Genomic DNA, 15,000 nt, shown 5'->3' with positions numbered 1-15,000 from the left:
TAGTTCTCCGTCTCATGGAGCAGGTGGACTGGGAGCCTCCAGGAAGCTTGGATCATTAGGTAAAGACTCCCATAACTGATGGGCTAGTTAATTCACAGAATATTAACTAGAGCCTGTGTCATGGACAAGCACTTTATAATCACTGATGCTCACCTCCATTTCTTAAATTTATTTAAAGTTTATGTTGATGCTAAAGGATCTTTAATTTTAAGAATGTAGTTTTATGAACATAATTTTAAGGCTCAAACCTAATGAGTAAAATTACAAAATTCTAATTTCATAAAAGCTATTAACTTATAAAGTAGCAAAGATAACTAAGGTATACAAGTTAACTTGTAAACAGCCAAATTCTTTAATATGCCTCAGAACTATGTTTGCATTCATGCTAAGTACAAATGTAATTTATAGAGATAAGCTTAGAGGAAGAGACCAATTTATAGCTATCAGTATGTCATTTTCTATATATGTTGTTAAAATTAACCCTAAAGCAAGGAATTTAAAACAAACTTAAAGTTTACTTTAAGTTTGCTTTGTTAAAAATAAGATTCAAAATAAAGTAAATATTTTTAAACAATGATAACGAAGAGTTGAGTGTTTGAGTAAACTGGGTTAATTTACATATGCTGGCATGGCAGGATTCCCCTAGGCCCAAGTTCTTTCCTTGGATGGAACAATCCCACCAGTGTAAGTTGCATGTTAGCCTCATTACAGAACATAGATATATGGAAAGAATATATGCCAGAATTCTGCTGCTTCTGCCTGTGGGCCTGGGCTGCTCCTGCTCTGCAGGCCAGACCCAAAACACTTGTCCTTAGCTACAGGACAGATGAATTCTTTCCCAGGGCAGGATCTATCTCAGAATCTGTGCCCACATTCCAAATGTTTCAAGAGGGAGGAAACTAGTAATTTTATGCCTTTAATGTCCCGTGAACTGATATGTGAAGATGCTGTGAATAGGAGAATCTTGTACCTAAGCCTTGTACCTGACTAGTATGGGACCCTCAAAATAGTTCAATTGGCCAAATTGTTTACCCTGGCTTTCAATATTTCCTCTTAGTCAAAGCTAATTCCAAAGTCCATACCCTAACCATTCCCTGATTAAAAGAAGCTGCCTTATACTCTGTCTTCAAACTCACAGCTTTGAAATGTTATTCAGAATATAAAAGCAGTATCTTTGGAACTTTGTTAGACAATCCTATAAAAAAGAAACAATAGGACTCTATTTCTCTTTTAAACTGTCAATTAGATGCTGATTTCTTTTTCAGAGCTTCAAGGGTCCTGATGTAAGCAAAGAGTTTCCAGGAACTTATTCTCCTACAGGACTCTGGTGCATGGTCCAACCAACTGTACAGTTGGATTTCACGTTTTGTTAACTTTATGTTTCACCTTATATTGACTAGTGATGTTACTTTGTTTCTTTGTCCTCAAAAAGTTGTACAGTTTTACCTTCTGACTTCTGGGTCTTTGTAAAGTTTTATCATGGCCCCTTAGATAGATTCCTTCTGAGGCACTCTTAAGTGCTTAATTGTCAACTTATGTCAGTTTGAAACAGTTAGATAGATTGGCACCCCCAAACTCCTGAAAGCAGTTCAGGTGACCAATGAACCGTGAGTCATCCAATGTATCTGTCTTCTTGCAACTCTAGGTATTGTTTTCAGGACTCGGAATTAAAATAGCTGAATTCTTATTTGAATTAATTAACCTGTCTTGACAGCTATCAAAAAAGTCCATAGAGAATTCTTAGATCAGCTTAACATCCACCAGGGCCAGCTAGATTCCTATCTTGCTGCAATATTTCGAAAGAAAAGGAGACTAGATCTGAATATTGCTAGTGATGGGATTTGTGCCCTCCTCCATGACCAGTACTTCTTCTACACTAATACTCATACCTGGTTTGAAATAAGGCCCTACACACAGGGAACACAAAAATTCAATCACAAGCCTCCTCCTAAGTAAGGGGTCCCTGCTCCTCCCACCCTAGAGTCCTTCCTTTGTTTACTTCTTTCCTCCTTGCCCTGTCTTTTAAATGCTTTACTTAATGAACTTCACCATTTAACCAAACCAAATGTATAATTTCTCCCAATGGCTCTCACCCCACAAACAGCTCAGTTTGTTCTATTTTTTTCTCTGATACATCCTCAAAAGAACTTTTCAGGCACTGTGGAAAAACTCTGGCTGCAGGAGACCTTCAACCTTCACCCCAGGCCAGATAAAAATTCTTTACAATAGTCCTGTATTTTTCTCTCCTTTGCGTCTTTTCATGTTCTCTTGTTTTGGCTAGCTCATTGTGATGACTAGTCCAGGAGTGGGACTGGTCTCTCTGAGTCAACTCCATGCATACTTTCTCTGACTCACCCATCCCTCCCACCTCTGCTCCTCCATTTCTTCTCACTTTCCTGGAAAATCTCTGCTTTACTCTGCAACCAAATCATTTGTTTGCAGATTATTATTCAAAAGTTTCTCTAGAAATGGAGGGTGGCAATCAGATGGTCCATCACAGCCAACCGTGTTAAAACCTCCCTCCTGCTAACTGACCAGAGGACTCCTCTCTTCCACAGCACTGAACTAGCCCTCTCAGACACTCCTCAGCAGGAAACAACTTAAGAGCCTATGCCCCCATTTTTCTGCATCTCCAGTTTTCTGTCTCCTTAGATTTTGAAATGAGTTTCCTGCTGAAAGATCACACCTCCCAGCTTTGTTTGAGGCAGGCAAAGTAACTCCAGAGAAGAGAACCACAAGAGAAAACATGGTTCCAGCCATATAAATGGTTGCAGACATCTTTATCCTTCCCCAAACTTTCTTTACCACATTCCTGGTGTGAGACATTCTCAACACCCAGGTGGATGAAACTGCCTCTTCACCTTGTCCACGAAGGCAGGTGGCCCTGCCTATATATGGTCAGTGGCTTCTGCTTTCCAGCCTTCCAACTCTTTTAAGCCATCTCAGAAAACCTCTTTGAATTGGAAGTTTTAGTTTCTGAGTCAGCTGTTGGCAAGAAAGAGTCCAGAGAATACCAAGAATATAGGGGGCTGAATTAGAAAATCTGAAATGCCACTTGTGCCACAGTCCTAATAAAACCAATTCAATCCCCATTCTTCTAAGAGTTCCCAGTGCCACAAAAGCACTGATCAGTGGCTGCCCTGGATTGTGCACTAATACATGACAATGCTGAATGTGTGCTATTGAACCAAGAACTTAGCAAAACCAACAAACAAATGTCCAATCACTAAATCCCTAAGTTCAATCACTGAAACAGCACCACTAATGTCACCAAAAGCAGTTAGAAAATCAACTTCTTGAGACCCTTCCTAGGTCCAGTGAATCAGACTGATCAACAATAAAATCTATAGGTTCTCATAATTTTTTTCTTTTTTTTTATTAGATGTTTTCTTTATTTACATGTAAATTTCTCCTTTCCCAGTTTCCCCTCCAAAAAACAAAGAAACAAACAAAAACAACAAAAACAAACCCCTGTTGCCTCCTCCCTCCCCATGCCTGCCACCCCACCCTCTCCCACTTATTGGCCCTGGCATTCCCCTACACTGGGGCACAGAACCTTCACAGGGCCGAGGTCCTCTCCTCCTATTGATGATCGAATTTGCAATCCTCTACTATACACATGCTGCCAGAACAATCAGACCCACCATGTGCAGTCCTTGGTTGGTGGTTGAGACCCTGGGAGCTCTGAGGATACTAGTTAGTTCATATTGTTTTTTGTCCTAAGGGGCTGCAAACCCCTCAGCTCCATAGGTCCTTTTTCTAACTCCTCCACTGGAGACCCTGTACTCAGATCAATAGATGTCTGTGAGCCTCTACATCTGTATTAGTGAGGTACTGTCAGAGCCTCTCAGGAGATAGCTATATTTAGGCTGGCTTGTCCTTCCTTCAGTTTCTGCTCCATAGTTAATCTCTGCAACTCCTTCCATGGGTATTTGGTTCCCACTTTTAAGAAGGAATGAAATGTCCACCTTTTGGTCTTTCTTCTTCTTGAGTTCCTTGTGGTTTATGGGTTCTTCTTCCTGTATTACAAACTTCTGGGCTAATCACCACTTATCAGAGAGTGCATACCATGTTTGTTCTTTTGTGATTGGGTTACCTCACTCAGGATGATATTCTCCAGATCCATCCATTTCCCTAAGAATTTCATAAATTTATTGTTTTTAATAGCTGAGTAGTACTCCATTGTGTAGATGTACTACAATTTCTGTATCCACTCCTCTGTTGAGGGACATCTGGGTTGTTTCCAGGTTCTGGCTATTATAAATAAGGCTGCTATGAACATGGTGGAGCATGTGTCCTTCTTACATGTTGCAGTATCTTTTGGGTATATGCCCAGGAGTGGTATAGCTGGGTCCTCTGGTAGAACTATGTCCAATTTCCGGAGGAACCACCAAACTGATTTCCAGAGTAGTTGTCCCAGTTTGCAATCCCACCATCATAATTTTTTTTCTTGTGACAGAGTTTCAACTCTGTAGTCCAAGCTAGCCAAAGTTAGCAACCCCCTGCTTTGTCTTTCTGAGTGACAGGATTACAGATGGAGATAGCACACTTAGCCTCAGCCTTTGGTTCTGATGTAAAGTCTGCCTTGGTCTAAAGTTACTACTTGCTTGCCAGTAAAATTGCCTACGCCAGACAGTGTAATTGGGTTCTAGGATTCTGATGGTAGAAGGGAAGATCTGGTTCATGCTCATTATCATAAATAATAAATGATATAATCATAAAACCTCTATGCATATCCCTACATGCAACTACCACCATACCCCCAATAAATACCAAATAACTTGGTACAAAGAAGAATCATATTCTGTTCCATGCCTGTTATCACAAATTGTTTCCAAGTAGATCACACAGGAGAAAGAATTGACCCAGTCTGTGGCTAGACCTAGTGGAGAAGTCCGGCATGGTTTTTAGAATGAAGTAATGTCTCGTATTGCATCTGATAGGTAAGTAGCCAGGCTGTGGTAGATGGGAAGAAAGAAGGAGAAAAGAAGGAATTGTAAAGCTTTTATGTAAAAATAAAATATATTCCTGAGAAACATAAATTCAGTGTGAGTGTGAGGGAAAAGGAGACGCGTGACCCGAGATAGCCATCGACTCAAGCCAGATCTAGAAAGACATGGAACACGGTCTGTATTCTACCTCATTGGTGTCAAATGATTGCTTTAATTAGAAGCAGGGGTAGTTTTTAAGGGATAAAGGTGCTATTAAACCATCACAGTTCAGAAACACAAAGGCACACAGATGGCAGCCTCAAACTGCATGAACAGCAGGAAGAAAGATGTAGAGAGGTGAGTGTATCTAGAGACACATTAAGTTCAGAAGAGAAACAATGGAGGCAGGGAACCTGAAGACAGGGGAGAGAAGGAAATGAAAGCTGGATTTGCTTTCAGAGCTAAGAAAGTTAACATTGTCCTATAGCCAATGTTCAAAGGAGACTGATGACTCAGTTCTGGAGAAATGCTGAAACTAGAGCATTCTTTCCTGGGAAGCACCTTGTGTTTTCCTCTCATTTAGATAATATTCAAATATGGTGCTAAATGAAGCTCTGTGCAAAATCCCTCCCCTTGAAATAAAGATGTTTTGCTTTTAAGAAGATTGTGGGACTGGAGTAAATTTAAGTATCACATTCAAATTTTCAATAAATATTTATCATCTAGTCATGTTCCAATATGATTTTATTAACTTTATGATAGCTATAAAACAAAGGCAGGAGACTGACAAGCATATAGAGAAAGTTATAGCAATGACATCTCTCTATTTCTTTTATTGTTTTTTTCATTTCTTTTATTGTTATTCTGCTCAAACTTCACGCACTCAGTCTAGAAGTTTCTGTGTGTATCTGTATGTGTGTGTGTGTGTGTGTATGCAAGTATGCATGTGAGTATACGTGTATATGTATGTGTGTGTACATTGTGTGCCTGTGTGTGTATGTGTGTATGTATGTGCACGTGTTTATATCTATATGTGTATATATATGTTTTATATATGTACATTTGTGCATGTATGTATAAGTATGTGTATGTGTGTATGCATGTATGTGTGTAAGAGGGAACTGGGAGGAGACTAATAGCTGGGGATCAGATAGCTTTGTGAAAGTGTCTCTTGTATAAATGAGGTTTAGATCCAGTAACTGCTGGTCTTTCATGATGTGGTTCCTACTATTTGATCAAATAATTTCTAGACATGTAGGAAGAACGTGATTATTCAAGTTTCTCTAAGTTCCCCCAAGGAATTCAAAGCTAGTGGTGAGGTAGTTTTACTAAACAAATAATTCTTTTGTCATTACAAAAACATCCTGCTTTAGTATAGATAGCCAGTCAGAAAGTCTTCCAAATTGTTAATAAAAACTGATCTCAAGGCTATGGTACCTTACTTCACAAAGCAAAGGCACATTATAAATGCTTCTTTAACATTCATATCACATATGATATATAGTCAGATACCAGCCAAAAGCTTTAGAAAGCTCTACTGAAGATTTGGGTGGGGATCTGGGAATATCCTTTTGGAGAAGGGGAGTTATGGGGTGAGAAACAGTCAGAGGGCAGAATGGGAGGGGGATAATGACTGGACAGTAAAATAAAGATTAACAATAATAATAATAATATCCCAACAAAAAGCCCAGGACCAGATGGATTTAGTGTAGAATTCTACCAGACCTTCAAAGAAGACCTGATACCAATTTCTGTCAAACTATTTCATAAAATAGAAAGAGAAGGAACACTACCTAACTTGTTCTATGAAGCCACAATTACTCTGATAGCTAAATCACACAAGGACCCAACTAAAAGAGAGAACTTAGACCAATCTCGTTTATGAATATCGATGCAAAAATACTCAACAAAATTCTTGCAAACAAAATCCACAACACAGCAAAACCATCATTCACCATGAACAAGTAGGTTTCATCCCAGGGATGCAAGGTTGGTTTAATATATAAAATCCATTAATGTAATCCACTATATAAACAAGCTAAAAGAAAAATAAGGAATTCAAGGCCCATAGCTAAACAAAATAAAAACAATTTGCTACAAACAAACAGCCAATTTCAAATCAAATGGAAACATACTTGAAGCAATCCCACTGAAATCAGGGATAAGACAAGGATGGCCACTCTCCCCATATCTATTCAATATAGTATTTGAAGTGTTAGCTAGAATAGTAAGACAACAAAAAGAGATCAAGGGGATACAAATTGGCAAAGAAGAAATAAAAGTATCACTATTTGCAGATGATGTACATAAGTGACACCAAAAATTATACCAGAGAACTTCTCCAGCTGATAAACAACTTCAGCAAAGGATATAAAATTAACTCAAATAAGTCAGTAGCCTTCCTTTATACAAAGGATAAACAGGTTGAGAAAGAAATTAGGGAAACAACTCCCTTCACAATAACTACAAATAATATAAAATATCTTGGGGTAACTCTAACCAACAAGTGAAAGACCTGTATGACAATACCTTCAAGCCTCTCAAGAAAGAAATCAAAGATCTCAGAAAATGGGGAGATCTTCCATGCTCATGGATTGGCAGAATTAACATAGTGAAAATGGCCATGCTACCAAACACAATCTATAGATTCAAGAGAATACCCATCGAAATCCCAACACAATTCTTCAAAGACATGGAAAGAGCAATTCTCAAATTCAGCTGGAAAGGCAAAAAGCCCAGAATAGCAAAACCAATTCTTAACAATTAAAGAACAGCTAGGGAATCACCATCCCTGAATTTAAGTTTTACTACAGAGCAGTAGCGATAAAAACTACATGGTATTGGTACAGAAACAGACACACTGATCAATGTAATAGAATTGAAGACCCAGAAATAAAAGCACACACTTGATCTTTGACAAAAAGCTAAAAATATAAAATAGAAAAAAGAAAGCATCTTCAATAAATGGTGCCTGGTCTAACTGGCTGTCTGTATGTAGAAGAATGAAAATAAACCCGTATTTGTCACCTTGCACAAAGCTCAAGTCCAAGTGGATCAAGGACCTAAACATAAAACCAGATACACTGAATTTAATAGAAGAGCAAGTGAGAAAGAGTCTTGAACTCATTGGCACAGGGAGAAATTTCCTAAACAAAAGTCCAGTAACACAGGCTCTAAGATCAATAATTGATAAATGGGACCTCATGAAACTGGAAACCTTCTGTAAGGTAAAGGACATAATCAGTAAGACAAATTGGCAACCTACAAATTGGGGAAAAAAATCTTCACTAAGTCCACATCCAATAGAGGGCTAAAATCCAAAATATATAAAGAACTCAAAACTTAATCATCAAAAAAACAAACAACCCAATCAAAAAATGGGGAATAGAACTAAACCAAGATTTCACAACTGAGAAATCTCTAATAGCTGAGAAGCTCCTAAAGAGATGTTCAAAGTCGCTCCCTGTACAGGCTCATGCTGCCATCTGCTGCCCAGGCAGCCTTTGCTTTGTCTTCCCAAAGGTCAGCCAGCCATCAGATGCTAGAGAATTCTCAACTGAGACTTGGAGAGTTCCAGATCTGAGCCCAACATAATCCAACAAGGATCTTAGAGCAAGTGGGTTCCAAGAGTTCACTTTGGGAATCAAATGGGGGATCAGAACTATATAAAGTCTGCAACTAGGTGTCAGCCAGTGTGGCAGACTGGTTGCCTTCCTTCCCAAGACACTGATCATCCCAGCATGGGAAGATGGCCTGCCCTCCCTCGCTTTTGACGTATTTTCCCTCTTCCACCATACACTCAATAAAATAAGTAAATGAAAAAAAAAAGAAAGAAAGAAATGTTCAAAGTCCTTAGTGATCAGAGAAATGAAAATCAAAACGACCCGAGATTCCACTTTACACCAATCAGAATGTCTAAGATCAAAACCTCAGGTTATAACACATGTTGGAGAGGATGTGGAGAAAGAGGAAAAGTCTTCCATTGCTGATGGGATTGCAAATTGGTACAACCACTTTGGAAATCAATCTGGAGTTTCCTCAGAAAACTGAAATACAGCTTGGCAATATACCCGAAAGATGCCACAGGGGCTTGGACATAGTGTTCCACTATGTTCATAGTGGCCTTATGTGATAGCCAGAAGCTGGAAACAAATTAGATGCCCCATGACAGAAGAATGGATACAGAAAATGGGGTCCGTTTACACAATGGAATACCACTCAGCTATTAAGAACGAGGACATCCTGAATTTTGCAGGCAAATGAATGGAACTAGAAAATAACATCCTGAGTGAGATAACTCAGACCCAAAATGTCATGTATGGTATGTACTCACCAATAAGTGGATATTAGTCAGAAAAAAAAAAAAAAAGGACAGAATACCTAAGATACAGTCCACAGAATTCAAAAGTGTCAACAAGCTGAAGTGCCCAAGTGAAGATACCCCAGTCCCACTTGGGAAGGAGAAGAAAGCAATCACAAGTGGGGAGGGAGGGGAAGGATCTGGGAGGAAAAGTGGACAGGATAGGGATGGGGGGAGTAGGAGCAGAGGGGAACCTGATCTGGTATTGGGTGAGGGAAAAGGAGTGAAGCCCTGAGAGCCAGCAGAAAGAATGGGAACAGGCAACTTTGGGTGGCAGGAGGGTGCCAGTCCCTCCAGACTGCACCAGAGACCTGGGAGGTGAGAGACTCTCAGAACTCAAAGGGAGGGATCTTAGATGAAATGCCTGACAGTAGGGAGAGGGAACTTACAGAGCCCACCTCCAGCAAGAAGACAGGGCATCAAGTGAGGGAGGAGAAGCATCACACAGTCACAACTCCTACCCATAATTGTTCCTGCCTGAAAGAATTACAGGGATGGAAATGGAGAGGAGTCTGAGGAAAAGATGGTCCAGTGACAGGCCCAAAGAGAGATCCAGCTCAAGGGGAGGTCCCAAAGTCTGACACTACTACTGAGGCTATGGAGCACTCACAAAAAGGAACCTAGCATGACTACACTCCAGAAGACACAACAAGCAGCTCAAAGAGTCACAGGCAGATATTTGCACTCAACCAATGGAAAGAAGCAGCTGACCCTGTTATTGAATTAGGGAAGGCTGAAAGAAGCTTAGGAGAAGGGTGATCCTGTAGGAGGACCAGGAATGTCACGTAATCTGGACCTCTGAGATCTCTCAAACACTGGACCACCAAACAGGCAGCATACACCAGCTGATATGAGGCCACCAACACACATAAAGGACTGCCAGTTCTGTGTTCATTCAGAGATGATGCACCTAACCCTCAAGAGACTGGAGGCCCCCATGGAGTTTAGAGGTCAGGTGGCATGTGGGATGGGGACATCCATGTGGAGATAGTGGGGATGGGGAGGAGGTATGGGATGTGGAGCACTAGGAGGCTAGAAGGTGGTGGGGGAGGAGGGAATAAAATATGGAGTGTAAGAAAGAAAGAAAGAAATTTAAAAAGAAAAGAAAAAGAAAACTCTACTGAAGATTGAGAGTTAAGACTGGGAAATTTTTGCACAATACACTGTTGGCTTTTTGTTTTTTTGTTTGTTATTTTAATTGTGGAGTCTGGTTATTAATTCATAAAATAATCATTAAAGTTATTTTATTCCTTTGATACCCCATCCAGGGGTAAATGTATGCCGTTTAAGCAGTGATTAATGCTCATCAACAAATACAGAGATTTCAAATTCCATTCAATTTGCTGTAGTTACTGAGATAGATATAACCACCATTCTAGTTCATCAATTAAGACTTTTAGAAAGCTATGTATGGCAACCATAGCATTTCCTTATGGACTTTCTCTACAGTGAGGCAAACAAAACAAAACTCATGGCAAGCATTTTATAAATGAGAAGTCCAATCTCTACTCTACTATATGATATCTCAACCAACTCCAATCATGAACATGGTGACTGCAATGTGAGTGTGTTTGTTTGAGAATATTGCAGCAAATATGCCGGAAGGTGCTTTTTGATAATGTCAGGATGCTAAGGAACTGGAATAACATAAGTACTTGAAAAATCTATCCTTATGTGAACATATACTTAGGATATTTAATAAAACTTTTCTATGTCAGAACAGTCAATCATTTATGAAATGCCTCAAAAGGAGGAATGAAAGTCCCTGGAAGTAACTCTTGAGGATTATTAAAACAAAGGAATCTGAAGTGTTCAAACACCTGCTCCTTCCCTGTTCATGCATCTGAAGAAGATGCTCAGCTCAACTGCAAAAAATACTGCTCTGCTAGTTAAAATTCCAATACAGCAAGGAACCCTGCAGGGATGAAGTATATTCATCAGGTTGATTTTTTTAAAAATCAGCAAGAGAAAAAGCAATCAAACAATCAGAAATCAAACAGATTTCTGAAATCTACTTTCTCTGAGAAAAAGAAGGCAGTTTCAGCCAACACTGTACTTTTAAAAATAGTACAGAGTCTAGAAAGTCCAGAAGAGGGTCTGAACTGGTAAGTCTAGGGCATGGCTAGGTTACTCCTGTGAATGAGATAATTCAAGAAGAAAGAAGACCAAAAGATGGACATTCCTTCTTAAAAGGGGGAACCAAATACCCACTAAAGGAGTTGCAGAGATTAACTATGGAGCAGAGACTCAAGGAAGGGCAAGCCAGCCTAAATATAGCTATCTCCTGAGAGGCTCTGACAGTACCTCACTAATAAAGATGTAGAGGCTCACAGCTATCCATTGAAGTGAGTACACGGTCCCCAGTGAAGGATTTAGAGAAAGGACCAATGGAGCTGATGGGTTTGCAGCCCCTTAGGACGAACAACAGTTTGAACTAACTAGTACCCTTGGAGCTCCCAGGGTCTCAACCACCAACCAAGGACTGCACATGGTGGGTCTGATTGTTCTGGCAGCATGTGTATAGTAGAGGATTGCAAATTCAATCATCAATAGGAGGAGAGGACCTCGGCCCTGTGAAGGTTCTGTGCCCCAGTGTAGGGGAATGCCAGGGCCAATAAGTGGGAGAGGGTGGGGTGGCAGGCATGGGGAGGGAGGAGGCAACAGGGGTTTGTTTTTGTTGTTTTTGTTTGTTTCTTTGTTTTTTGGAGGGGAAATTGGGAAAGGAGAAATTTACATGTAAATAAAGAAAATATCTAATAAAAAAAAGATAATTCAGACACTAAAATTCAACATACGGCATCTGGATGTCTTTATAAAACAGACGTGCTGACACAGCAAAGAACTGATATAATGATCCTGAGATTCTGAGAAATTTTCTAGGAATACAGAGAAGGACCAAGAGCAAAAGGATGAGAGGTTAACTGTCCAGAGTTACTGAAGTAAATGCTAAAAAGAAAAATATAGAGCATGTGATGTATAACACAAAGCTTTCTTGAAATGAACAAATGCTTTCTGATTTAGAGCTTGCATAGTTTGGATATATTATAAGCAAAGATGGTTCTGTAAATGTGGTCAGGCATTAATTTCTGACCTTGTTAGTGTTTTTGTAATTATCAAGATATGTCTTGCCCTTTCTCTGCATTGTTCTGTGCTACAGGAAGATAATCTAAGCACTGTTCATTGGAGGCCAGAAAGGGTAGGGAGAGTCCTCCTAGGATCCAGTCTTAGTCACTCAAACTTAACTTTAACAACAAAAGCACTGGCAGGAATGCTGAGGTAAGAAGATGGGAGGTGATGTGGGGCAGGGTATTTCTCATGTCTTTTGTCCTTTCAGCACTCCATAAAAAGTAGTAGCCAAGTCCCCTTTAATCTGTCAACATTCAACAGATGCTACCAGGTAAATCAGCTGCCACTGCATCTGTAATGTTTCCACAGCTTGCTTACTCTATCATTCATCCATCCATCCATCCATCCATCCATCCATCCATCCATCCATCCATATCTATCAATCAATCATCTATCTATCTATTGGAGTGACAATGGTGTCCATGTGTTGTTAGTCTTCTCCAAATGCCTGCAAAGCCGTGCTTGATTCTCTTAACCCTGCATCCATCACTAAACTCATATTTGCTCATTGCAAACACAATCCCAGAGCTAAAACAAAATAGAATCAAGAATAAGAGAACAATTATTTTTAGTTCAATAACTTCAGTATACCAATCCTGCATGATGTTTACCAATGACAACTTTTAAAAATCAGTGTCCCAGAAGAGATAGTGTCTCTTAGTTTTTCTGGAAAACAAATGCAAAATTATTGTTTACAGTTCAGTTGTACAGAGATTGTGGTTGAAAGTCATGAAGTACAATCATAGTATTTTTAGATGGCTATATGATGGCATAGGAAAGCAAAGATGGCTTGAAACTGAAGCCATGTACAGTGAAGAACTTAGCATGAGCTAGTTTAGCTTAGGCTTCTTTTTGTATTAATGAAGTCTAGCCTATGGTCTTAGGGTCTGAATGAACTGACTTTTTAATTCCCAACTTTATTTTTAAGTTCAGTAATTAAGAAAGCTGAAAATTACATAAATATATGTTACAAGAAACCAAAATCCTCAAAGCTAATAGCAGTAGAATTAAAAGCAGGATAACTACCAGTGGAGTCCTTATAAAATACAATTATTCTAACTTATACCTACATGGACCTCTAACAGCTATAAATAGTTTTGGAAGAGAATACCTTCCATGTGAGCTTTTCCTAAGTTTAAATAAATGGACCATGGTCTAAAATTTTTCTTCCATTTGCAAGGAGGCAAAGGATATACCTTCATACAAACTTCCAATATTTAGCAATGGAATGTAATTCAAATACATTCTAATTATTTATGCTACAATTTAAGATTCTTGGCCAGTGGGATAATAGGAAACTTTGTGAAGAAAAAGGATAATGGAGCTAGTTTTATGAGGCTTTTGCTTTTATGATTAACTGGTTGAACCATTGGAAACAACTGTGCCAGGCAGCAGATGAATGCAGGGTGCTTTGAATTTTTTATTTTAAGTACTTCTAAGTTGAATTGTGCTGTATATAAATGGTCCTATTAACTGAAATATGTAAGTATAGAGTGGAAAATGTCAGGAGGGAAGCTTAATGACATCTTCAAATGTCATCTTAAAATGTCATTTACCATCTGTTACAAAGATCAGTTTAAATGACCATAGAATGTAAAAAAAAAAAAAAATGGAATTATATTTTAAAAGGTCAAATAAATAATTGTATGTCTATTACAAACATCAAATAAATAATTGTATATCTCTTTAAAATATCAAACAAATAATTTTATGTCTCTTAAAATGCAGTCAAATACATAAAAATCACCAGAACAGTAGGATATTTAATTAAGAAAAAGCTTCCCACTACGCAATGTAGTTGTGTGCTATCTTTCCAAAGCAGTATGGGCTTTAAGGGACCAAGCACTCAAGTGAGTTCTGACTCCAACAGACAACAAGACACTCCTATGGCATCAAGCTCATGTTCTTAGCATCCTTCTCTTAAGCCCCAGGTTTTACATATATGGTATCTGTGCATCGATTTAGTAGAAATATGGTCTTAAATTCAGAGAACTAAGCCTTTAGCTGTTGAGTAAATGACACTACAGAACAGGCTAGCATACTTTGTGCTCTAGGACATGTGATGAGCAATACTTCATACTGTTCTTCGGCATGCAAAGAGCAGTAGGGCAGGATCGCAAAGCAAGTGAGGCTGCATTTATTCACCAGCTCCATTCTCATCTTGTTTATATTATATTAGGCTCCATAGAAACAGTTTTGCTTTGATTCATTGTTCTGATGTTATTTTGTTTGCTTGTTTGTTTTTTGTGTTTTATTTTTTATTAAAAAACAACATCTCTTAATTATAATTTTATAATTTTCATTATTCATAATTACTTATTGTTCAACAGGTTTGTGCCAGGCTGTCCTCTGGTTGCTATGGAAATAATGAAGATAAACTCAACCAAGTCTGAGGGAATTTATAGTACAAAATGTGGAAAATATATGTTAAAATTAAGTATAAGCAGGCTGTACATGTCTTTAATCCTGGCACTTAAGAACTGGAAGTAGGAGGATCAGAAGTTCAAGGGCATCCTCAGCTGCACAGTGAGTTTAAAGGCAGCCTAGAGTATACAAAACATGGTCTCCAAACAACAGAACCAA

General features: G+C 38.8%; 1 protein-coding gene across 5 annotated transcripts in view; it reads right to left on the bottom strand.

Moving 5' to 3' along the window:
* The window catches only part of Soga3 (SOGA family member 3), a 52,186-nt gene that overhangs the window by 18,956 nt on the left and 18,230 nt on the right, over window positions 1-15,000 (bottom strand). The window lies entirely within an intron of this gene.

The sequence above is a fragment of the Mastomys coucha genome, unplaced genomic scaffold (assembly GCF_008632895.1).
Source record: "Mastomys coucha isolate ucsf_1 unplaced genomic scaffold, UCSF_Mcou_1 pScaffold2, whole genome shotgun sequence".
In the NCBI taxonomy this organism is placed as follows: domain Eukaryota; kingdom Metazoa; phylum Chordata; class Mammalia; order Rodentia; family Muridae; genus Mastomys; species Mastomys coucha.
The sequence above is the reverse complement of the archived record's forward strand: the minus strand, read 5'-3'. Positions and strand labels throughout refer to the sequence as shown.